Below are 23131 nucleotides of genomic sequence, written 5' to 3' on the forward strand. Positions count from 1 at the left end.
ATGATGAACAGACTCACTTACCTGTAAGTATAAGAAAAGGTTAGGTTGGAACTACATCATTCCTCCTCTGGGTAAAAATACCTTGGTTTCTTTCCTCGAAACGGAAAGGAATCTAAAACATAAAAAAATAAAATAAAATAAAAATAAGAAGTAGGAGCCCCTGTGAATTTCCATGTCTCTGCTCCAGGTGATATTACAAAATGGTAGAAATTTATATCACTTAGGATATAAAATACAATTCATCCCCAAATTGCGGGATGGTATTTCTCCGCTCTCTATTTTAATGGTAAAATACAAAATGTTTGTTCACACACACACACACACAAAGGTTTAAAATAAATGGCGAAAGCCCTATAGAAGTGTGCGTGAAAGCAATCACACTGACTTGAGAAGGAACCTCCCCCCAAAAAGCAAACCTCGCCAGAAAGAAACGTGCGCGGGGCCCACGCGCTGCTTCTGAACTCGCGGCTCGGCTTGCAGGCTTGCAGGCTTGCATGCTCTATCAGCGCTGAAGTCACTCGGGCTTCCAGGTTGGGGTCAGGAGTGAAAGTGCTGCCCCCCTCTGCAAGGACCGCGTGCAGCGCCACCACTTTTTTTTTTTTTTTTTTAATGTTTTCATGGAATGAAATGTTAGAAAAGAGCAAATCCTCCGGGAAGTTTTGCCCAAGGGACGGAAAGGGTGCACACGCTTCCAAAGGGTCCCGGGCCGCCGGGAAAGCCCTGCCCCGGGGCGCGCGTCCCCAGTCTGGCCCCCCGGGGCCGCGCGCGGCTATAGCGCTGTCCCGCGGGCGCGGCGGGGAGAGGGGCGCGCGCACGGCCCCGCGGGTCCCCGGCCCCCTCCCGCCTGCGCCTCCCGCCGCCTTCGCGCTCCCGGCTGTGCAGGGCCGAGTGCGGCACGGCGGAGAACGGCGACCTCCCCACGCCACCCCTGCCTTTAAAAGGAATTCCACTGGAGGCCACAGATGTGTCAACGAAGATAAAAGCAGATGGAAAAGAGGTACAAGCAAAACACTTTGGAAGCAAAGGCAGGGAAAATATTCTGGAAAGGGACTACGCCCTCCTGTTAAAGTGTTAATAACTACATCAATGCTATCTTCGATTAATTAACAGAGTCATCTTTCCCAAGAGTGTTCATGATCTTGTCTCATGTGTCTTTATAATTCAAGTAACAGCAAGTAAACACTATTGTTCCCGTTTCACATGCAGAAATAAAAAAAGGTCCAGAATGCCAAAGACAAGACTGCGAAGGCCCTCGGGCCTGCCACCGCTTGTCCTTTCTCCATGGGGACAGCGGTTGTGTCTACAGCACATCTGTCACATTTTTGCTTCTTCCCGCACCTAAGTTTGAAGGTTTTCTCTGAGGCATCGCCATTAACAGTCCGTACAACTCCGAGTCCATTTGGATCGGCACCCTCTTCCCAGTTTACTGTGGGTGTGAGTTTCAAGTGGGTTGGGCCAGCCTGCGGCCGTCCTCTCGTCCTCTCGGGGCCCAGAGCAGTGCCCTCCACTGCGACATGGGGCTGCAGCTCTGCCTCTTCGGGCTTTGCTCTCACCAGCAACACTTCCATCCCTGCCTGGCTAATTAATCTATGTCCAAATGGAATTGCTGTTGGCAGAAAGGCAGCAATGCCAAAGTGGAATAATCACTTGGACCTGAATCTGAGTTGTTTTCCATCCTTGACAACAAATAATGTTATTCCAGCGCCTGCAGGCCAGGAGTTGAAATGAGTTTATAATTTGGCTTCCAATCTCACATTCTCGTTCTCAACCACTTAAATTTTCTTTTCTGTCTTTTATCATGCAGGGGGCAGCTTTGGAGGCTGAATCATTGACAGGGTCTCTATTGATACCCTTAATGAATATTCTTTGCCATCTAAATAATAAGGGGAAACATCCGCATCGTCCAAAACCACACTTGTTTTAATAATGAAACTAAATAGACTGTCAGCTCATACCTCCATATGATCATTAATAATCTAATTTGTACTTCTCTCTCTGGCAACTTGAAGAGAAACATTCACAGTTTTTTCACCCACACACAGTAGTCCACATTCATCCAGCTTCTAAGTGCCTGGCCCTACCAATGCCAAACTGCAGGGTAAGAGCCACAGGATGGCCCAGCGCCTCCCTCTTTTCCTAGTCAAAGAACTCATTAAAACTCCAATCCTTGGCTCTGGGAAGTACGTTGTCTTCTTAGCAGTTCCAAACATCATGTTTCCCCAGAAAGCAGTCATCTCAAGCTAGTGATGGAAAAGGAAAGAGACAGGAAGGCAGAACCACTGACAAGACTCCCTTAGAGATGGGGGTGGAAGGTGAATTAGCATCATGGAAAATTACTGAAGGTAAACGGAAGGTCCGTTAGGGAGAAGTGGGTGTGTTCAACTGGACACAGCCTCTATTGGAAGAAAGGCAAGGGACACCAACTGCACAACTACACTGTGCCATACACTGTCTAGCTGCATCACATACAAACTCACTCAGTCCCCGCAACAGCGCTGTGCGTTCCCCATTCTACAGATGGGGAAAGTGAGGCTCTAAGGGGTTAAGAAACCTCCCTACTAGTACACCCTACTAGTATATGCTAAAGCCAGGATTTTTCCGAATTTAAAACCAAAGCTCTAGAGAGAAAAAGGAAAAGCAAGCCCTTACTTTTCTATATTGCAACATTGCCTTAGCTGCAAGTACTGGTCCTCGCATGTGGTCCTCTAAGACAGTATGGGACTTACAGGGGCTTCTACTGCATTAAGTGGGGGCCTGGCATATATGCCAAAGGTTGCCATCGAGGCCTTGAGAACACAGCCCCTCCCTGATCTGAATCCCTCATCCTTTATAAGAAATCACAGTGACAAAAACACACTCTTGGACAAGTCTTCCTGAGTATCAAAGAAACAGACAACAAGACTGTGCTCAAAATAAAAGCTACATCCAGGACAGCAACTGCACGTGTACAGATATGGTGCCTGGCTTTGTTCCATTCGGAAAATAGTTCTCAACAACATCCCTCAGTCTAAATATCTGTAGCCAGATCCGAGGTCCCCTCTCTTATCACCTGATGCCAAGTGTGTTCTTGATCATTTGGCATAAAGAGTGAGGATTACGGAGACAATTATGTTGTTTCACAAGTTTTAGTTACGGTAAAAAGTAGGCAAGAGAAGGCAGATGTGCAGACGGTGGCGGGGAGAACGTCCATGGAACAATCCCATACTTGGATCTGGAAGCTTCCCAGCAGGATTCTAAAGGTTAGGAAGTCTGCCCCACCACAGCCCCACAACAATAGAGTTTGACATACATTAATTAACAGGACTCCATAAATAAGTCAGCTTGTAATCATATTAAAAGGAGACTACCAAAAATCAACTACTGAAAACAGCAATCAAAAATGTTAAAAATGAGTACACTGAGATCAGTAACATTTTAACAGTCTAGCAACCCATTCTATAAAATGTACAATTCCTAAGTGAAAGTTCCCAGCAATTTAATTTCTAAAGAGCTTCAAAAACACAACTGATCCAATGGTGCAATAATACCCATCCATGTGCCTTAAGCTCCAAGGCTTCCTCCCCTTCATAAATGCCAATCTTTAAATCTTTAGTCCATCTAAACCATGTATGTATCAGACACATTGATTCCTGAAATGTGAGAAATAAGAAAGGAAGACTAACAAGCCCTTTCATCATCAATGTGCCTAAAACAACAAAAGAAAGGCACCAAAACAGGCAGAGACTAGATATGTGTCTGCCAGCTCGAGTTACCGTGAGATTTTTCTTTGTGCGTATGTGGATAATAATATATATTTTTAAATCTTGATGGTAATGTCTTTTATTTGTATAAATCAGTGAAGTCTTCTATGTTATGGTACTAGAAGACAGAGCAGGGATAGAGTCAGGAACTGTGCAGACAACTTCTAAAATTATCTTTCTCAAGAATTTGTTTCAGAGGGGCCCCTGGGTGGCTCAGTCTGTTGAGCTTCCGACTCTTGGTTACAGCTCAGGTCATGATCCCAGGGTCGTGGAATCGAGCCCTGTGTTGGGCTCAGTGCAGAGTCTGCTTCTCCCTCTCCCTCTCTCACTCCCCCTCTGCCTCTCCCCACTGTCCCCCTCACTCCCATGCCCTCTCTCTCTCAAAAAAAATATATAAAATCTTTAAAAAAAAAGAAAATGTTTTAGAAAAGAAAGTGCCCTTGCATGCTACACATTATAAATCACATGTAACCACATTCCTTCCACATTAAATAATTATGCTGAAAATAGTATTTTTTAGAGCACAACTGACTTTAAAAGTCACGAATTTCCCCAAAAATGTTGCTCTTCTGTTATCCTGTGGAATGAAAAACAGGATCACTGTGTCCTGGCCTAGCATATACAGAAGCAGACTAAATAAGAAGATACCTCTTCATTTCTTTCTTATTCCTAATCCTTCCAGTGAAGTAGGTCACTCTTATTTTCTTCAAATTTCATTCTGATAAATGGGGATAATCTCAGATACTATTAGCAGAACTATCAAGACTATCAACAAATTATATTGCTAAATTATTTGAAGTCTCTTTTAAAATGTATGGGTCTACATTGCACTACTGGGTATTTACCCCAAAGATACAAATGTAGGGATCCAAAAGGGCACCTGCACCCCAATGTTTATAGCAGCCACGTCCACAGTAGCGAAACTGTGGAAAGAGCCCAGATGTCCATCAACAGAGGAATGGATAAAGAAGATGTGGTTCATATATACAATGGGATATTATGCAGCCATCAGAAAGGTTGAAATCTTACCATTTACATCGATGTGGATGGAACTGGAAGGTATTATGCTGAGTGAAATAGTCAATCAGAGAAAGACAATTATCATATGGTTTCACTCATATGTGGAATATAAGGAATAGCGCAGAGGATCATAGGGGAAGGGAGGGAAAACTGAATGGGAAGAAATCAGAGAGGGAGACAAACCATGAGAGACTCTTACCTATAGGAAACAAACTGAGGGTTTCTGGAAGGGAAGTGGGTGGGAGGATGGGGTAACTGGGTGATGGGCATTAAGGAGGGCACATGATGTGATAAGCTCAGTTATATGCAACTGATGAATTACTGAACACTACATCTGAAACTTATGTACTTATATGTTGGCTAATTGAATTTAAATTAAAAAAAAAACAAAATGTGTGGGTCTGTTAGCACCTTAAAGGGTATCCAATCATACTTTCTTTATAAAGCTTTACCCAGTGCGTCCCAAGCTAGGCAGTGGGGTCCCTGTGGGCTCCCTATCTGAGCCATCCTCACTGTGAATCACTAGCACATTCAAGAATGAAATGACTCACATCCTACGCAGAAATCCAAATAATGTTCTGTTAGAGCAGAAAGGAAGACAAACTAATTTGAACTGGAGAGGACAGAGTTATATGTAGTCTCTTGGAAAGAAACTGCATTGCTCTGTTGGCCATTAGTTGTGAGACCACTAACATTCTCTCTCTCCTAAATCTGCTCAGACGCAGACAACTGAGGGCCTCCATAGAGAGCTCCTTTCCAGCACAGGGCCTGCAGTGCTACAGTCAGCCTCACGGGCGACTGTTCATTTCATTAGACACCCTCTCCAAATAAATAAAAAAAAAAAAAAAAAAAAAAAAATTGTTTATTCATTTGACAGAGACACAGCGAGAGAGGGAACACAAGCAGGGGGAGTGGGAGAGGGAGAAGCAGGCTTCCCACTGAGCAGGGAGCCCGACACAGGGCTTGATCCCAGCACCCTGGGATCATGACCTGAGCCAAAGACTGAGCCACGCAGACACCCCTCTCCGAATACATTCTTCCGCCCTGCTAGATCCTGCAACTGCTCGGCATGTGCTAAGTACTATTGCAGATGCTAATGAGGCATGAACCTTGTTTCAGGGAGATCTGTTGTACTTCTTCCCATGCAGAACAACAGATTTGCAGCTAGGGACTGAATGCTGGTGTCCCTCCCAAAATTTGTCTGTTGAAGTTCTAATCCCAGTGTGATGGTATTTGGAGGTAGGGCCGTTTTAGGTCACGAAGGTGGAGCCAGCCATCATGAGTGGGACTAGCGCCCTAAGAAGAACAGGCCGGAGAACTGGCTGGCTCTTCTCTCTCCACATGAGGACACAATGAGAAGCCAGCTGTCTGCAACCCAGAAGAGGTTTCTCACCAGAACCTGACCATGCTGACACCAGGACCTTGGACTCCCAGCTTCCAGTGCTGTGAGAAATAAATGCCTGTTGTTGATAAGCCACCCAGTTAACGGTATTTTTATATAGCAGCCCAAGCTATGACATCACCTTAAATGCATTACCGTGAGACTTAAGTCCATAACTTCTTCGCCTGTGTTTCCAGGTCTGTAAAATAAAGGGTTTGGCCTAAGTCAATGATTAGCACTGAAGGAGGCTGATCTTGATCTGTTGCTTGCCACACCCCCTAAGAATCCCTGTGGACAAGAAGATATGTTACAGCTGGGCACAAGCTGCACAGACAAATGATGAAGATGCAGGACAGCATTTAGGCTTAGATGCTAAGAGTAGGGAAGAGGGCTTTAAAACGGACAAGCTAAAGACACAACGCTCAAGAAGTATAGCTCATCAAGGTGCAATGTCCCAGACTACGGACCCCTAGGCGGGGCAGCTCAGAGAGAACAAATCATAGAGTCCAACACCTCTCACACCGGCACACCAGCCCCAGGACAACAGCAACACAGAGAGGGCGTGAGTTTGTGGTTCAGAAAGCACAGCTCTGGTCCTAGTTCTGCTATTAAGTGATTATGACCTTGGGCTAGTCACCCGCAAAATGAAAGTTGGGACCAGATAATCTCCAGTTTACCTTCAAGTACAGAAACCACACCTTCTCTTCGTTGCTCCATACAAACCTCTATCTTTCACTAGAATGTCTGTAGCTCCTGTACATACATCCCCACTATGGGCTCAGTTTTTAAATTACTGCATTCCCAGGCTTCTCAGGCAGAAAGAGCACTCAGGACAACCGCTCAGAACACAACTGTAAGATGCAGAATGGGTAAAGTTTGTTTTCTCTGGCATTATGATTCCCTCTGGCTAAATGCTACCCTCCACACTGCCAAGTCTCCAAACTTCTGGTGCTGAGGCTTGATCTATAGTATTCACAAGGCTCGTGACACCGTGACAGATGAAGAAATTAAATCTTTCACCAAACCTGAATGGGCGTTTTAAATGGTAATTTTCATCTTCTTCCTTCCCAGATGCAGGAATGCCAATAGTTGAGAGATACTATGGTGTTGGTAAAAAGTCATTATAAAAATGGACTTGCGTCCTAAATGAGCTGTCATTATTTTGCACATGTATTATTTTGCTGTATCAATTTTTTAGTTTATTTCATGTTTTGCTCCAATTGCAAGGGAATTGAGAACATGCTGTCCACATTTTCAAAAAAAGGACTGTAACATTCACAGTAAATATTTCACTAAAAAAATTAAAACTGTGTAAATATTTATATAATTGAATTTATTCAATCAATTCATTGGGTTAGGCCAATGGAAGTATGCTCTTTTTAATACTGAGAGCCAAAGAGACAGGAGAAAATTTTAATCTCAACCTTCGAGTAAATAAATAATAATACTGCTTATGGACACCATTTCTTAAAACATGCATACAGAATGCAAATGGGTGTTACTTCTCAGGGAGACTAAAGTGCTGTGTACTATTTACTATGTATACTGGACAGCAATGACATAGAAAATAAGAACAGGAAACACAGATATTTAATCAATAAATATTTTTAAATCATCAAAATGTGTTGTCGTCCCATATCATGGCCAGTTAAGCAAGACAGGGGTAAAGAGTGAACAAAGGAAAAATTATTGAGTACTCAGCAATAAAAACAAATGAGCAATTGATACATGTATCAACATGGATGATAATTACGCTGAGTTGAAAGAAACCAGACAAATAGTAAACATACTATATGATAGCATTTATATAAAATTCTAGCAGATCAGTGTTTGGCTGAGGATGGGGTTGGGAGTTGGGAGGGACCATAAGGGACCAGGATGGTGGGATTACCTAGGGGCACACAGAAATTCTGCTGGTGATAAATACGTTCATTGTCTTGATTTTGGTAATGGTTTCATGTGTATATCAAAACTAATCAAATTGCATACTTTAAATATGTGGGTTTATTACATATCAGTAAAGCTATAAAAACTATTGAGAGACAAAAATAGGGAAAAAATTTAAAGATAAGGAGTAGCTAAATTTGGGGTAATTAAGATAGCTGTTGGATGAAAAGCTACAGAAAAAATAAGCTACACTAGATCCATAAAAGACTACCAGAGAAAGATTTCTCGTTGTTGAAAGTTCAGGAAGTTTTATAATCCCAGAGAAGTCTTTCTGAGCACCTAAGGACCATGCCTAGATAATACCATTCCTCCCTCAAAAAAAAAAAATTCTTTCCTTAAGACTTTTGACAGAAGTAGTTCTAACTATCCCCAGAACAACAATAACAATAGCATTAATGAGCACTTACTATAACCCAGGCCCCCATCTAATGGGGTATCCCATTTAATCCTCACCTAAAGGCCCTAAAAGATAGGTTCTATTATGATCCTCCATTTTACAGATGATACCAAAATTTAGAGAGGTTAAATAATTTGCTTCATGTCGGTCACCACCAGTGGTGGAGCTGTGATATGAACCATGGGATATGAACTCTGATTCCAGAATCAAGCTCTTGAAATTAAACTTCTCTCCCTCTGCTACACAAACAGAATCCTGGAACAATGCTATAGATCACGATTTGCTGATTCACACCTCTGATGGCTTAAAGGAACTCTTTGTGAATTAAAGGGCTACATTTCTAAGTCTGAAAGCTAATCTTTTGCATGACAGATGCAGAAAAGGTCAGTAATGAAGTGATGGTGGAAGGTAAGGGCAATTCAGCAAGGTAGAGCAGGAAAAGTCATGGCCAGAAATCAACAGACTTGGTTTTGGCCATGTCCTCACTGCTGACTTCTAACCTTGGGCAAGCCATTTCTCCCCCTTGGGTCTGTTTCCTCTTTGGCACAATTAAGAGTTTGGACTAATCAATTTCTAAAACTCCTTCCAGCTCCGTGATTCTTGCCAGTCCTCTTTTGGGGAATATTCCTTGCATTTTGTAACTTGGGTCAAAAATTTTCCATGCCACCAAACACATTTCAGATACAAAGCTTCCTCCATCTCCTAAAACACCCAGACTCCTCCCACACCTAGCAAATTCCTTCATTATTTCCCAAAGATGTTCTATTCCCAGAGGAAAGAGGAGCGTCCCTCAACCCGGGCCTGCCATGTTGTCCTGTGCACTCCCACAGTCTTTCACTTCAAAACCACTAACAAGTTGATTTAGGCCTTCCAGTGATGAAAAGGAAGTACCCCACCACCCAGCACCTCATTCCATTTGCCCTGTGAAGCTTCTGATATCTGAGATGATTCAAAGCACTTAGTATGTTATGGCTATAGGTGCCCGATTCCATTTATTTCCATTCCTATTGGTTCTCTAAAGTGGCTATTCTCTCCTTGCACTAAAAACACATCATTTTCTCTTTTTAAATGATGGATTTTGTGACCCTTTGGGGAGACATAAAAAAATAAGAGCAACTAAATAAGGCAATTGTAAACCATTTCAGCATCTATAAAACCTTCTCCTTTATTACAAAAGAAAAGAAAGAAGAAAAAGCAGCTGGAAAAAAAAATGCAGCTGATAGGGAACTTGATATCTTTAAGAACAACTTCTCTCATGAATTTTCATCTCCATATTTTGGCATTTTAGCTGACTTGGAAATTATTTCTAGGAAAAGCACTTCTTGAGAGTGATAACTCCTTTCACAATGCATTGGTGAGGCAAGCTTTTCAATATTATGAGGAATATGCCTATTTTTCTATAACTCTACCTATGTATCAGCCGTACATTTTTATTCTGTATTTTATACACTATGTTCATATATACCCTGTTCTATCTCAGAACATACAGTGTTTTTACTTTATTTTTATAGACTCACTTAGTAATCATTATACTATAACAAACCAAAAATTAAAATATAGGTCACCCCTTTTCCACATAGAACCAGAAATTTACAAAATTCACTTCTAACCTTTATCATTGCATAGACATAGGTTTTATGTGGTTGTATTCACTGAGTGCACCCTATTTTCTAATTTTTTGCTTGAATTCTCCATATATCTACTTAGTCCATGTATCTGTCATTTTAAATGGAGCAATATTCCACTGCTCGCTAAAAGGGTTTAATTAGCTATCTTCCAGCTAGTTGCTTCCACACATTATTATAACCCAGTCAAGCATTTTTAAATAAAGTTTGTTTTTCCTTTTGGACTTATTTCCTCAGACTATAATCCAAAAAGTGGGATTAACGGTTTAAAGATCATAATTATAAACTGGGTGATTTTTATTATAAATTGCCAGGTGGCTCTCCAAAAGAGATATTTCTAATTTGCACATCACCAGAAAAATACAAGCCTAGCTTTTACTTCGTAGTCTCTTTAACACTGGGCTTTCTGGAGTTTATTAATTTGGGGGTGATTTAAAAAGAATGATGTAAAATCTTTTAGTTCTTCGAATCTGTCATAAACATTTGTTTATACTCTTACTGCCTCTTTTTAAAAAATATGTATTGGGGCACCTGGGTGGCTCAGACGGTTAACCGTCTGCCTTCGGCTCAGGTCATGATCCCGGGGTCCTAGGATCGAGCCCCACATCGGGCTCCCTGCTTAGCAGGGAGCCCGCTTCTCCCTCTCCCTCTGCCTCTGCCTGCCACTCCCCCTGCTTGTACTCTCTCTCTCTCTGTCAAATAAAAATAAATTAATTAAAAAATAAAAAATATGTATTGATCACCTACTACATGCCAGGTCCTTTATGTGCCTTTTCACTCATTCAATACTCCTGACTGCCTCATAAAGTAGAAACCACAAATTTTATTTTCACTAAGAAAACTGAGTCTCAAAAGGTTGAGTAATGTGCACAAGATTCCAAGGCTAATATTTGTTGTCAGGATTTAAACTCACCATCTACTTTCTGTGGATTCTCCATTATACCATCCTGTCTCATAAGTACAACCTTTAAACATCTGGCCAGTTTTTCTTTTCTCTTTCTTTTTTCAGTTTAGTTTTCCAATTTATTGAGGTATAAAATACACAAATAAAGTGATTTAAGTACCCTCATCCTAAAGATATAGCCTAGCGAATTTTTTACATACTACACACAATGTAACCAGCACATAGACCAAGATACAGAATCTCATCAGCTTAGTAACTTTTCTTTTTCTTAGTTTTTAAACATAGATTGTTTTTGTGTTTGTCATTCTATATAGCCTGGTACTGAAGCTATACAAATAGGTGCTTAATAAGTTTTGTTTAATTATTAAAGATTAAAGCTACAAGTAATGACCTCAGAGATTATGTACTCCAACTTCTTAAACTTCCAGATATGGAAACTGAAGCCCAGAGGGAAAGTGACTTATCCAAGATCTAACAATTCAGAGCTCTTTCTGCCACATCATGTTGCCCTCACTGGCCACTGGCTGATTGCTCTCCACTCCTTATGTTAAAGACATAGGGGTAACAAAGAAGGCAAGGTGCATAACAGAGAAAGTGTACCTGGATAAGGTGGTTTTTTTTAATTGTTTGCCTTTATTTTAAATTAATCCTAAAGTAACCAATGGGTCAAATTGGTGGAGAAACGCTCACTAAGCTGACCTTACTATAAAACATGATTTTTTTTTTTACATGAAAGTATCAACACTTGAAATCAAATGACTTTTGTCCCTCAGAATAGTCTACTTGAAAGGATAAACACTGATTCCAATAATGCTCTATTGCTCATGCTTTCTTTTGAATACCCCTTTATCCCTTTTTTAATTGATCAAAGATCAAACTTATCAAATATGACAATAAATGTAAGTGGGTTAAACATCCCCAACAAAAACAAAGATGCTCAACATCCAATTATATGCTGTTTATAAGACAATTCTAAAACCAAATGACCCAGAAATCTAAAATAAAAGGAAGAGCTAAGTGTATCTAGAGAACACAAATGAAAAGAAAGTTTGGATGGCAATATTTATATCAGAGCAGAATTTAAGGCAAAAGAACATTTAACAAGACAGAGAATATGTGAAATAGTTCAACCTCATTAATAATAAAAATTCCACTTTTAAGAAACTGTTTATCAAACTGACATATTCTAATTTATAATATTTTTTATAATTGTGGGTACACTCAAATAGACATCCATATGCTACTATTATGAATAGGAAAATGGAAAATACAATATGAATATATATGATAGAATAAAATGTGCCCACTAAAAATCATGTTTTTAAAAATTTAATGAATGGCAATCATCTAAGAAGAGGTGGCAAGATACAAGGCATAAACAGTAGGATCTCAGTTTTTCTTAAATAAAACACACAGGACATATTTTGTTAAAATTAAAAAAAAAACGAAAAAAAAATTTAGAAAAAAATGCACCAAAATAATACTCTGGTTAAATTAAGGGAGATCTCTAGTTACTTTTTTTTTTTTTTTTTTTTTTTTTGCCATTTTTCCCTATGGGAAAAAAAGGGGGTCTGAAGTCCAAGATAAATGAAAAGATAGCATGGGGGATTTTGCTCCTTTATATGAATCATGCATCCAAAATTCCAGAAGCAGACAAATTCCATCCCAGGGCACTGACAAGGCAGACAGAAAAAATTTGTTGTGTTAGATGAAAATTCTGAACCTCAATCACCTTCAGGCTCTGAACCCCATAATTTCTGGTGTTTTCTCCTCAGGACTGATTAATGTTTAAGTGGAATATAGACTCTGTTAATTTTTCTTTTTACTCTATGCTCTCCAAATGAACATACATTACTCTCCTAAGCAGAGCAAGTAACTAATAAACAAAACGATAATACAGTTTGATCACCTACTTTGTTCACAAATCTGTCCTAAAAAGACAGATTTGCCGACATTAGAAAAAAGATTGTGCAAGTGCTCAAGGATAATTCTGAACAAGAAGTTCCAAAAATATTTCAAGCGAAGACAGTCTTATGGGAATAGCTTCCCAAAGTATCTTCATTGAATTACTTTGCATTCATTTTGATGTATATATTTTGACATGTTAAGATATCTTAAAATAAAATTGTACTGATTTATGTTAACATGTCATTCATTTAACAACTTGAAGGAAGAATAGGTAAGCTTTTAAAAGAGGAACTCAATAGAAGTCTTATATTCCTATATGCTTAAAATGAGATTTGTACTCACTATCATGATTAGGAAATAATCAGATTCCAGATCTTTTGGGAAGTTCTAAATACCAAAAAAAAATTATAATACAAATGGCTATTAAGTGTGACTATAAGGTTGGTATTCACCAACCTAAAGAACCTTAGGAATCATAGTATCCAACCTTCATTCTCCTAGAAATCAAAGTTCAGAGAGGTGAAATGACTCCCCCAAGTTCTTAGCTAGCACTGTTTCTTAGCACAGCAGCATCTGTAATCTCTTCTGAATTTTTCTTTCCCACTGGATTTATAGCCACCACCTATTTTCTTCTACAATGAAATGTTTACCTCTACAGGAGAAATTTTTAATGCAGGACAGGTGATTGAACAGGCAAATCTCTCCTCTCTCATTCATAACATAAATATACCAAGTACCTTAAAACTGTCAAGTTCTATGATAAGGTTACAATTCCTGCCCTCGGGGAGCTCACAGATTACCTGTTCCCCCACCATCCACAATTTGGAAGGCTAAGGGGTATGAGGAAGCATATGTAGGCTGCAATGGGAGCAGAGGGAAAGAGCAGCTAATCCAATTAGGCTAATCATACTTATATCTGAGTTGTGAAAGGCAGGTGGGAGTGCAGATGATGGAAGAAATGGAGACAGGAAAATAGCATTCTAGGCAGGGAGACCCAAAGAAAAAGCAGACATAAGAAAATATGCCAGAGTTTGGAACTTGTGTTTGATTTTGATGTTGAAGAATATGAAGTTGAATGTGGCTAGAATTTCATATACTCATGGGAAAGTGGACGCAGGTGAGGTGATAGAGAAGCCTGGAAAACTCCACTAAGTGAAGGAATAATATCTTAAAGGCAATGGAGTCACTAAAGGGGAATTTAAAGCAAGAAACTAAAATGGTCATACTTGTGTTTTAAAATGTTCTTTGTAGGGCCATGAGGCTGGGCTGGAGAGGTGAGGACCAAAGGTGTGGAACCAATGAGAGGCTCCAGCAGTTACCCAACCGTGAAGGACTGGAGGCCTATACCAAGGAGGGCTGGTGCCCGATAAGGGACAGGTTTAAAAGACATGGAGTTGGGGCTTGGTGATCATCTTCACATGGAGTGAGGGAAAGGGAGGAGACTATTCAAAGTTTTAACTTTCTCCGTTTTCAAAAAATATTTTTGAATATTTTGAATATTCAAAATATTCATGTCACAATAACAAAATGTTTCTGTCCTCACATTTAAATTTCAAGGAATACTCACTAATTCTGACAAGAAAATGGGATGCAGAGGCCAGTGAGTTACTTGAGAGAGACAAAAGAGAAACAGGACAGGCATTGTTGACAAGTCACAGAATAATACAGTGCTTACAGCACCAGAAGAACTTGGGTTCAAATTCTGGTCTGGACACTTGAAACGCTGGCAAGTTGTCCTTTTTAAATCTCAGTTTTCTTATTTCTTTTTTTTTTTTTTTTTAGGATATTATTTATTTGAGAGAGAGAGGCTGAGAGAGCAAGAGCATGAGCGGGGGGGAGGAGAGAAGGGACAGAGGGAGAGGGAGAAGCAGATTCCCCACCAAGCAGGGAGCCCATGCAGGGCTCGATCCCAGGACCTCGAGATCATGACCTGAGCCAAAGGCAGATGCTTAACCACTGACAGCCATTCAGGTGCCCCTCAGTTTTCTTATCTCTAAAATGAGAATAATGATGAAACTTACCTGAGGAGGTTAATCAGGAGGGTGATATAAGGAGAAAGTACAAAATGCAATAACTGATCCACAGTGAGCACTTACTAAACGATCACTATTATTATATAGTATAGAGGATTTCCCCAGGGCTAGAAAATAAAAATTTATTCAAAATATTATCTTGTATTGTTAAGATATCCTGAGTTCTGGTATTGGGCAAGAAAGAGGGCATCAATACCCTGTTGGTAGCAGAAGGAGCAAAGATGCTCATGTGGGGACTGTGAGATGCAAAATCTGTCAAAAAACTCTGGGAAGTAAAAGCTTAAGAGGTGATGACACAGTGGCAGAAACATCTTTTAGGTAAAAGGAAAGGAATTATCTACTTTGTATTCTAAATACATGAGCAGAGAAACTCAAGCTTTAAAGAAAAAAACTGTAAAAATATTGTGAAGACCTTGAGGCCTTGGGAGTTTTCACAGAGGTGATAAGAAGACAACTAGTCCAAGTTCTAGAAAAACTCCAGTAGAATAAAGAAATGTAGAAAGAAGCAATTGCTGTATTGAAGTCAGTAACATCTGTTAACTTTTCACCCTAGGATTCTTAAGGAGGTCAGTAGATTCAATAACAATGCTTCTAACTGCAGTTTTGGAGGAGTGAGGTCAGTGGTATGCTGGCAAATTATGTTGGTTTTAGAACCAGATCTCCAGGAAGAAAACTGCATGTATATCTATACCTATAGACATAAATGAGTTATAAATTTTACTGATATAGAGTATTAATACACAATTTACAAATAATAATAAAATACCCAGTGTTATCATAAATTCCATACAGCCAATTCATTCATTAACTTTTGCCAAATTCTTGTGTCTGTAGAAACACCTATGGTTGCAATTGACAAACGAGTATGGTTCCAGTGTGAAGACTTGTTGATATTTTATTTTATATTAAGGGTAAGATAAGATATCACTTGCTTATCAATGGTAAAAGTTCTTTTTTTGCTGAGTCTGGTAGGTTTTTTTTTTTTAATATTAAAAGAATACTTCCACAATTTTTATGCTGTTCATGATGTAATGCTACAGACAGTTGAATCTGCAATTTTCTTCATCATTTTCTTAGGTCTAGAACACAAAACAATAAATCACACCCTAATGTAAATGTCAATAACCCCATGAAGTAAATAGTCCACCATGGCCCATTTCAAGCTATATCATGACCATCACCAGATACAGTTTGGAAGAAATGTGTAGTAGCGCACTGTTATGTTGCATTTCCACCATACAGGTACTTCATTGTTGCACATTTACAAACTCTTTTTCAATTCCTTCATCCAGGTCATCAGCAAAATGTGCCCCTAATTTGTTGAATTTGACAAAACATGATTGCTGTTTTACTGTGTAGGGATCATAAATATTGATGTTTGGATGCTGAGATGCCTATAATTCCAAGGATTATCTTTATTAAACTTGGCTCCCATTCTAAGAAATGACCTCAGTCAGTGGTGTAACTGAACCAGTTCATATTGGCTCACAAGAGATAATTATTACATTTTCAAGAATTTTACAAGCTGGTTGTTAAACACAATCATTATTAAAAATACATTATATAAACTTAGAATTATATAAATTATATTTAACATTTTAAAAAAGATATTAAATATTCAAGATTCATTACTTTCCATTAATTTTATTACATTCTACTACTATCTATGCTCTTGGAGTGATTCAAAATACATGAAACGAATAGCACTTAAGTCTGGGAGGAATATAAATGGAATTGAGGCATTCTAAGGTCCTTGTATTGTCCAGGAAGTGGTAAAAGTACTAATTTGTATTAGCCTTAATGAGTCAAATATGAATGGTGTACCCTCTCCAAAGAACATAGAAGGATGGATAATTAACAAGCCAATAGAAAAGAGGGGAAAAAATGGAAAAGTAAAAACTGCTTAATTGAAAATGAGGCAAGAAAGGAGACAAAAACAAAAAATAACATGTGGGGAAAATAGAAACCAAAGAGTAAGATGGTAGATTGAAACCCAAATAGAGTTCATTAAAGGTAAACAGACTAAATCATCTCATTAAAAGACAAAGATTAACAAACCAGGTATACAATGAAATTTAACTATGTTGCTTTTAAGAGACATACTTTAAACATAAAGATAGAGAGTGTTTGACAGTAATAGGATTAAAAATTCAGCATGCAAACACTACCCCAAACAAAGGTGGAAGGGCTATATTAGTCAAAGATTTTAAGGGACAAACCATTGTCATCAAATTAATATAACAATTCTGTAGTTTGTATGCACGTACTAATATGGCCTCAAAACATAGAAAGCACAAAGTGAAGGAACTAAAGGGAGAAATAATCATAAGCAGTAACCCATAATCAGAGTGAGACATTTTAACACACCTCTCTCAGGAGCTAATACAATAAACAAGAGAAAATCAATTTTTCTATCCTTTACTTTTAACTTTTCCATATTCTTAATTTAAGAAGTGTCTATTATAAGCAGCACAAAGTTGGTCTGACACATTTTTCTAATTAAACAATACTATTAACACTCTTGAACACTATACCTAACATCTTCAGAATATGCATCATTTCCAGGAGTAAATAGAATGTTTACAGTTGACTTCATGCTGAGAGAGAAAGCATGTCTCAACAAATTGCTCAAAAGACTGAAATTACATAGAGTGGGTTCACTGATTATAGTAAAATTAAGCCAGAAATCAATAACAAAAAGAAATGGAAAAATCCCCAGGTATTTGGATATTAACCAATAAACTTTAAAATAATTCATGAAACAAAAACTACTTAGAACTGAAAGATAATGAAAATATAAATTCTTCTAGAGGGAATATCTCTAAGTCAAGAAGGGTCTTTTGATCCATTCACTGAAAGTGGTGAAGTATCTGTTCCCCTCAGTGATGTGCTGACCTGAGAGATCTGTCATTTTTATTAAAAAATTAAGCCTGTGCCTAAAAAGAGACCTCTACCCGATCCTAGGTCTAGGAGGTCCTTGGAGGCAAATGGTTAAATACTTTGGATCTGGACCCAGGGCAGCTATCCCACGGAACACAAGAACCTTCTTCTATTTTACAGTGAGGGATGGTGTGGTCAGTTATGTGCTAAAGACCCTTTGTCTTTCCTTCCAGTGCCCAGCATTACTCTCCCAGTGGTAAAATGCCCACCCCCACCTAGACCATTTGGACCACCTCCTCACAGTGTACATACTCTGAGATTCTATCCTTTCTGCCAGTCTGGCTCCTGATGACCCTTATACTTAAAGGACTATTATCTCAACTTTCACCTGGATAAGGACCTGCCTTTTGATGCTTAAGAATTACATCTATACATAAAACTTACATAAGACCTCAAATACATGAAACCTACAAAAATATCTTGGTTTGAAAAAAAAAATTTTTTTTTTAATTTTATTTATTTATTTGAGAGAGAGAGAGTGAGAGAGAGAAAGAGCACAAGAGGGGGGAGTGGGAGAGGGAGAAGCAGACTCCCTGCTGAGGAGGTAGCCCGATGCGGGACTCGATCCCGGGACTCCAGGATCATGACCTGAGCCAAAGGCAGTCGCTTAACCAACTGAGCCACCCAGGCGCCCTGAAAAAAAATTTTTATTCACCACAAATGAAGATCTCTTTGTGCCAGAGCCTCCTACTAAATTTCTTGCATACTTTATATCTCCTATAGCTTACATAAATCATAAAGTATTTAGAATATCATAACAAATATAATATTCAAAAGATAATTTTAAGTTTTTAAACACCCAACAGTATATTAATTGGGGTAAGTTAACACTAAGTGCTATACCCCATCCCCCAAAATCTCAACAAAGTTTGAGTTCTCTTTTGAATCACCAACTAATGTAGTTAATGGAGGTGCATTTTTCTGAACAGTAACTCAGGGAATTGGGCTGCTACCATATTCCTGCCTCAGGGTCATTCAGGTATCTTGCCGCCAGCAGAAGCAGACCACATAGGGAGGTCAAGTCAAACCCTTAACCATCTCAGCCTGGAAGTGACACACACTGGTTGTATGAAATTTCCATTTGCCAAACTAGTCACAGGACCATACTCATTGACAAGGACAGTCCTCCCAGCAATCAGGAGGAAATGGTTTATTGAACACATAACACAGTCTCTGCCTCAAATACATAACAAAGAGGAAAGAAAGAAAGGAAGTAGTATCCACTGATTTGGGGTACTAAGTTAAATGTTACGAACTTTGCACATACATGTTTAAACAAAAACACTGTGAGCCAGACACCATTATCCCCAACTTATACCTGAAGAAATTGAAGCATACAGTTAAACAGGAAGTAAGGAGTTAAACCCTGACCTATGACTGCAATGCCCGTGTTTGCTGGTGGGTTCCAGCTGCTCTTAGTGTGGGCCACAGCCCCCCTGCATCACAGTAACTAGAGGTGCCTTTTCAGAGCCCCACACCACACTCACTGCATAAGAATCTCAAGAGTACAGGAACCTGCACTTTTAAAAAGTTTCCAAGGGGATTTTATGCTATTGATCATTTTTTCTCTGAAATACAAAACAGTGACATTCTAAATAACCTTTTTCAAGAAAGTAGAAAATGTATGGAAAAGAGATAAAACTCAGTAGGTGTAAGAGAGGAGCCTTGTGACAAATTGAAAATCCTACAGACCCAGGAGTCAGAGGCGTGGACACTGGTCCTAGACCTATTAACCTCCTGAATGACCTTAGGAAGTCACTTACCCTCACCGAATCTAGTCCAAAGAAAGATTACATTTTCTCCACTGAAAAATGTTGGAATCAGGCTAAATAACCTCTTAAAGATCCCTTTGGCTCTACAATAAAGTGAAAACTATAAAGTGAGACAATAAAACAAATACAGATAAGAAAGTAATAATAGCATTTAAAATAATAGCTAATCCAAGCAAGGTTTTTGTAGATCTAGACAAACTTCCTCTAAAATTTACATGGAAAGGCAACAAAACTAAAGTAGCTAAAAAAAAAAAAAAAAAACAATTCTGAAAGAGAAGCAGAAAGTTAGAGGAATCACAATACCCAACTGTAAGACTTACTATATAACTACAATAATCAAGACAGTGTGATCTTGGCAGAGGAACAGATACACAGATCAAGAGAACAGATTTAAGAAGCCAGAAATAGCTGTACATAAGTAGAGCCAACACAAAAGCAACTGAATGGAGAAAGGATAGCGTTTTCAAAAAAAAAAAAATGGTATTGGGACTATTGGCTATCCATAGGCAAAAAAAAAAAAGATAAGGAAGAATTTTCATCTAAACTGAACTAATTTTAAACAAAAATCAAACCAAAATGGAACCTAGATTTAAATGTAAAAATATAAAACTTTTAGGAAAAAAACATAGGAGAAAATCTTCATGATTTAGGGTTAGGCAAAGAAATATTAGACGTTAACACCAAAAGCATGAAAAAGAAAAAAATCAATAAATTAAACCTTTTGCTCTGTAAAGGATCCTATGAAGAGGATGAAAAGACAGGACACAAAAAGGGAGAAAGTTACTACAAAATGCATATCTGACAAAGGACTTATATTCTGAATATATGAAGAACTTTCTAAACTCAATGGTAAAAAGAAAAAGAATTTTGAAAAGGGGCAGAAGACTTGAACAGACCTTCAAAATAGAATATATGGATGGCAATTGAGTACATGAGATGTTCAATGTCATTACCATTTGAGAAATACAAATTAAAGCCACAGTGAGATACCATTTCACATCTATTAGAATAGCAAAAATAAAAAATAGTGATAATCACAAATTCTGGTGAGGATGCAGAAGAAACTAGACCTCTCACACATTGCTGGTAGGAATATAAAATGGTATAGCCACAAGAGAAAACAGTTTGACAGTTTTACAAAAAGTTAAACATATACTTAATATAATGACTCAGCAATCACACTTTCAATTACTTACCCTTTGAGAAATGAAAACATGCCCACCAAAAATGTGCATGAATTTTTTTGGCAGCTTTATTTGTAATAGCCAAAAGTTCGACAACACCCCAAATGTCTTTCAAGGAATAAACAGGTAAACAAACTGTGGCACACCCAAGCAATGGAATACCAATTGGTGATGAAAAGGAACAGACTGCTGGTACATGAACATCTTGGATGGATCTCAAGGTCATTCATTATATTGAGTCAAAAAGCCCAGTCTCAAAAGGTATGATTCCACTTGTATGACATTTTCAAAAAAGTGATTGAGAACAGATCAGTGGTTGCCAGGGATACCCCTGTGTGACTGTGAAGAGATAGCCTCTGTGGAAATGGAACCATGCTCTATCCTGACCGTGGTGGTGGTTCTATGGACCTAAACATGCAATAAAGTTTCACAGAACTATACATACATACACACCAACATATAAAAGAAAGCATGACAAAACTGGTGAACCTAAATAAGGTCTGTCATTCCATTAACAGTGTTATATCAATGGTAATTATCCAGTTGTGATAAAGTATTTTAATTATGAAAGCTATTATATGAATCTGGGGGAAGGGTACATGGGAACTCTCTGTACTATTCTTTCAACTTCTTGTGAGCCTAAATGATTTCAAAATAGGTTTTAAGATAGCTGATACTTGGGGTGCCTGGGTGGCTCAGTTGGTTAAGCGTCTGCCTTCGGCTCAGATCATGATCCCGGGGTCCAGGGATGGAGCCTCGTGTTGGGCTCCCTGCTCAGTGGGGAGTCTGCTTCTCCTTCTCCTCCCCACTGGTGCTCTCTCTCATATCTCCCGTCTTTCAAATAAATAAAATCTTTAAAAATATAAAAATAAAGAATAAAATAGCTTATATTTGTTGAGTACTCTGTGTAGCCATACTGTTCTGAGAACTTAATATCTAAGTCTTTGCAGTAGATACTTCATTCATCCCATTTGCGGAGGAGAAAACTGAATTTTGGAAAAGTGAAGTCATGTGGGCAAGGACAGAGTTGGTGAGTAACAGAGGTGGGGCTCAAACCCAGGAAGTCCACTTCCAGTGCTGTCTTAGCCAATAGACAATGTTTTTTAAGAAAAAGAAAGCAGGACAAAAACAAGGTCAGAATGGGAGTCAATAATACAGAGGAAAAGAAAAAGAACACCAAAAGACAAAATAAAATGAACAAGGCATGTGAAGGGTCCAGGGAGGGGGTCTTCCTGGCACCCTCTCTGGACATCAGTCCCCTAGGAAAACACACCTCAAAGACCAAGGAGAAGCTGGAACAAGGTAAGAAACATGTTCAAAGAAATATTAAACAGTTCCTCTTAGAATAGGTCAGAGTAATTGAAGTTATTTAATCTAGAGGAAGTCAGGAAGGTGGTTTAATCACCTCCTTTGTGAAGGCTTTTGAGGGAATGTCCAGAGGATATAGGACAAAGGAAAGGAGACTTAAACTGAAAACAAGAAGATTTAGTTTGACGTTAAAAACTATTTTCCTGACCGGATAAAACTAAGACAGATTAAAGGGCAGTTGACTTTCTTCTGAGACCTTCAAGAAGGATAGAATAAAACTGGCAGTTCATTCCACTAAATATTAAACCTGGCAGACAGAGCAGCCTGCCCTGTACCAGGCCCCATAAAGGGCACTTTACACATGGTATCAGTTTTAATCAGCTAATTAGAAAGCAGGTGTCATCATTCCCATTTTATAGAAACACAAACAGCGTCAGAGAGGCTAAGTCCCACATAAGACCCCTCAGCTGCCCAGAGAGGGACAGACTCAGGTATCTCTGCCTTCACCATCCAGATCTTTCCACTATATCACACACACTGCTAACTAAGCTTGGAGAGTCCCCTGCCTGCTGGCCTAAACCTAGATCAAGTAATCAATTACAGTGCCTTCCAGCTGTAAAAATATCTATCCCTCAAAATGCTTCTCACCTAGTTTTACATCAGCTCCATCCCCACTCATCTCTATCATGATCTTTTAGGAACTCAATTTTTTCTAGGAAGTGAAGCTATGTTTCTCACTATCATTCTCCTTACAACACCCCTGTGGGGTGACCAATTTAATTAGAAGAGACAAAAGAGAAAGTGAATGTGATGACTCCCATTTTACAGATGAGAAGTCGAGCTGCCCCACAAGTCGGGCATGGAATCAAAATCGTGTATGAGTGGAGAGACACTTGGGGAGCTGCGGAGTGCACCCTCCTGGAGATTTCAAAATGGAACCGGAACAGCCCAGGGCAAGCCACAGAGAGCAAT

At 39.0% G+C, this 23131-nt stretch overlaps 1 protein-coding gene across 3 annotated transcripts in view; it reads right to left on the reverse strand.

Annotated features, from left to right (window-relative positions):
- Positions 1-23131, reverse strand: part of CSGALNACT1 (chondroitin sulfate N-acetylgalactosaminyltransferase 1) — a 342670-nt gene that overhangs the window by 198537 nt on the left and 121002 nt on the right. For 2 of the 3 annotated variants that reach the window (XM_035003899.1, XM_035003897.1), the window contains exon 2: positions 22-112. The gene's annotated coding sequence lies outside the window, so the exon portion shown is untranslated. Of the gene's footprint in view, positions 1-21; positions 113-416; positions 552-23131 lie in introns of those variants that run through there. The other variant, XM_035003898.1, reaches the window with a different exon arrangement.

This window comes from Mirounga leonina, unplaced genomic scaffold, assembly GCF_011800145.1.
Source record: "Mirounga leonina isolate KUSES-001 unplaced genomic scaffold, KU_Mleo_1.0 Mir_128, whole genome shotgun sequence".
NCBI lineage: Eukaryota > Metazoa > Chordata > Mammalia > Carnivora > Phocidae > Mirounga > Mirounga leonina.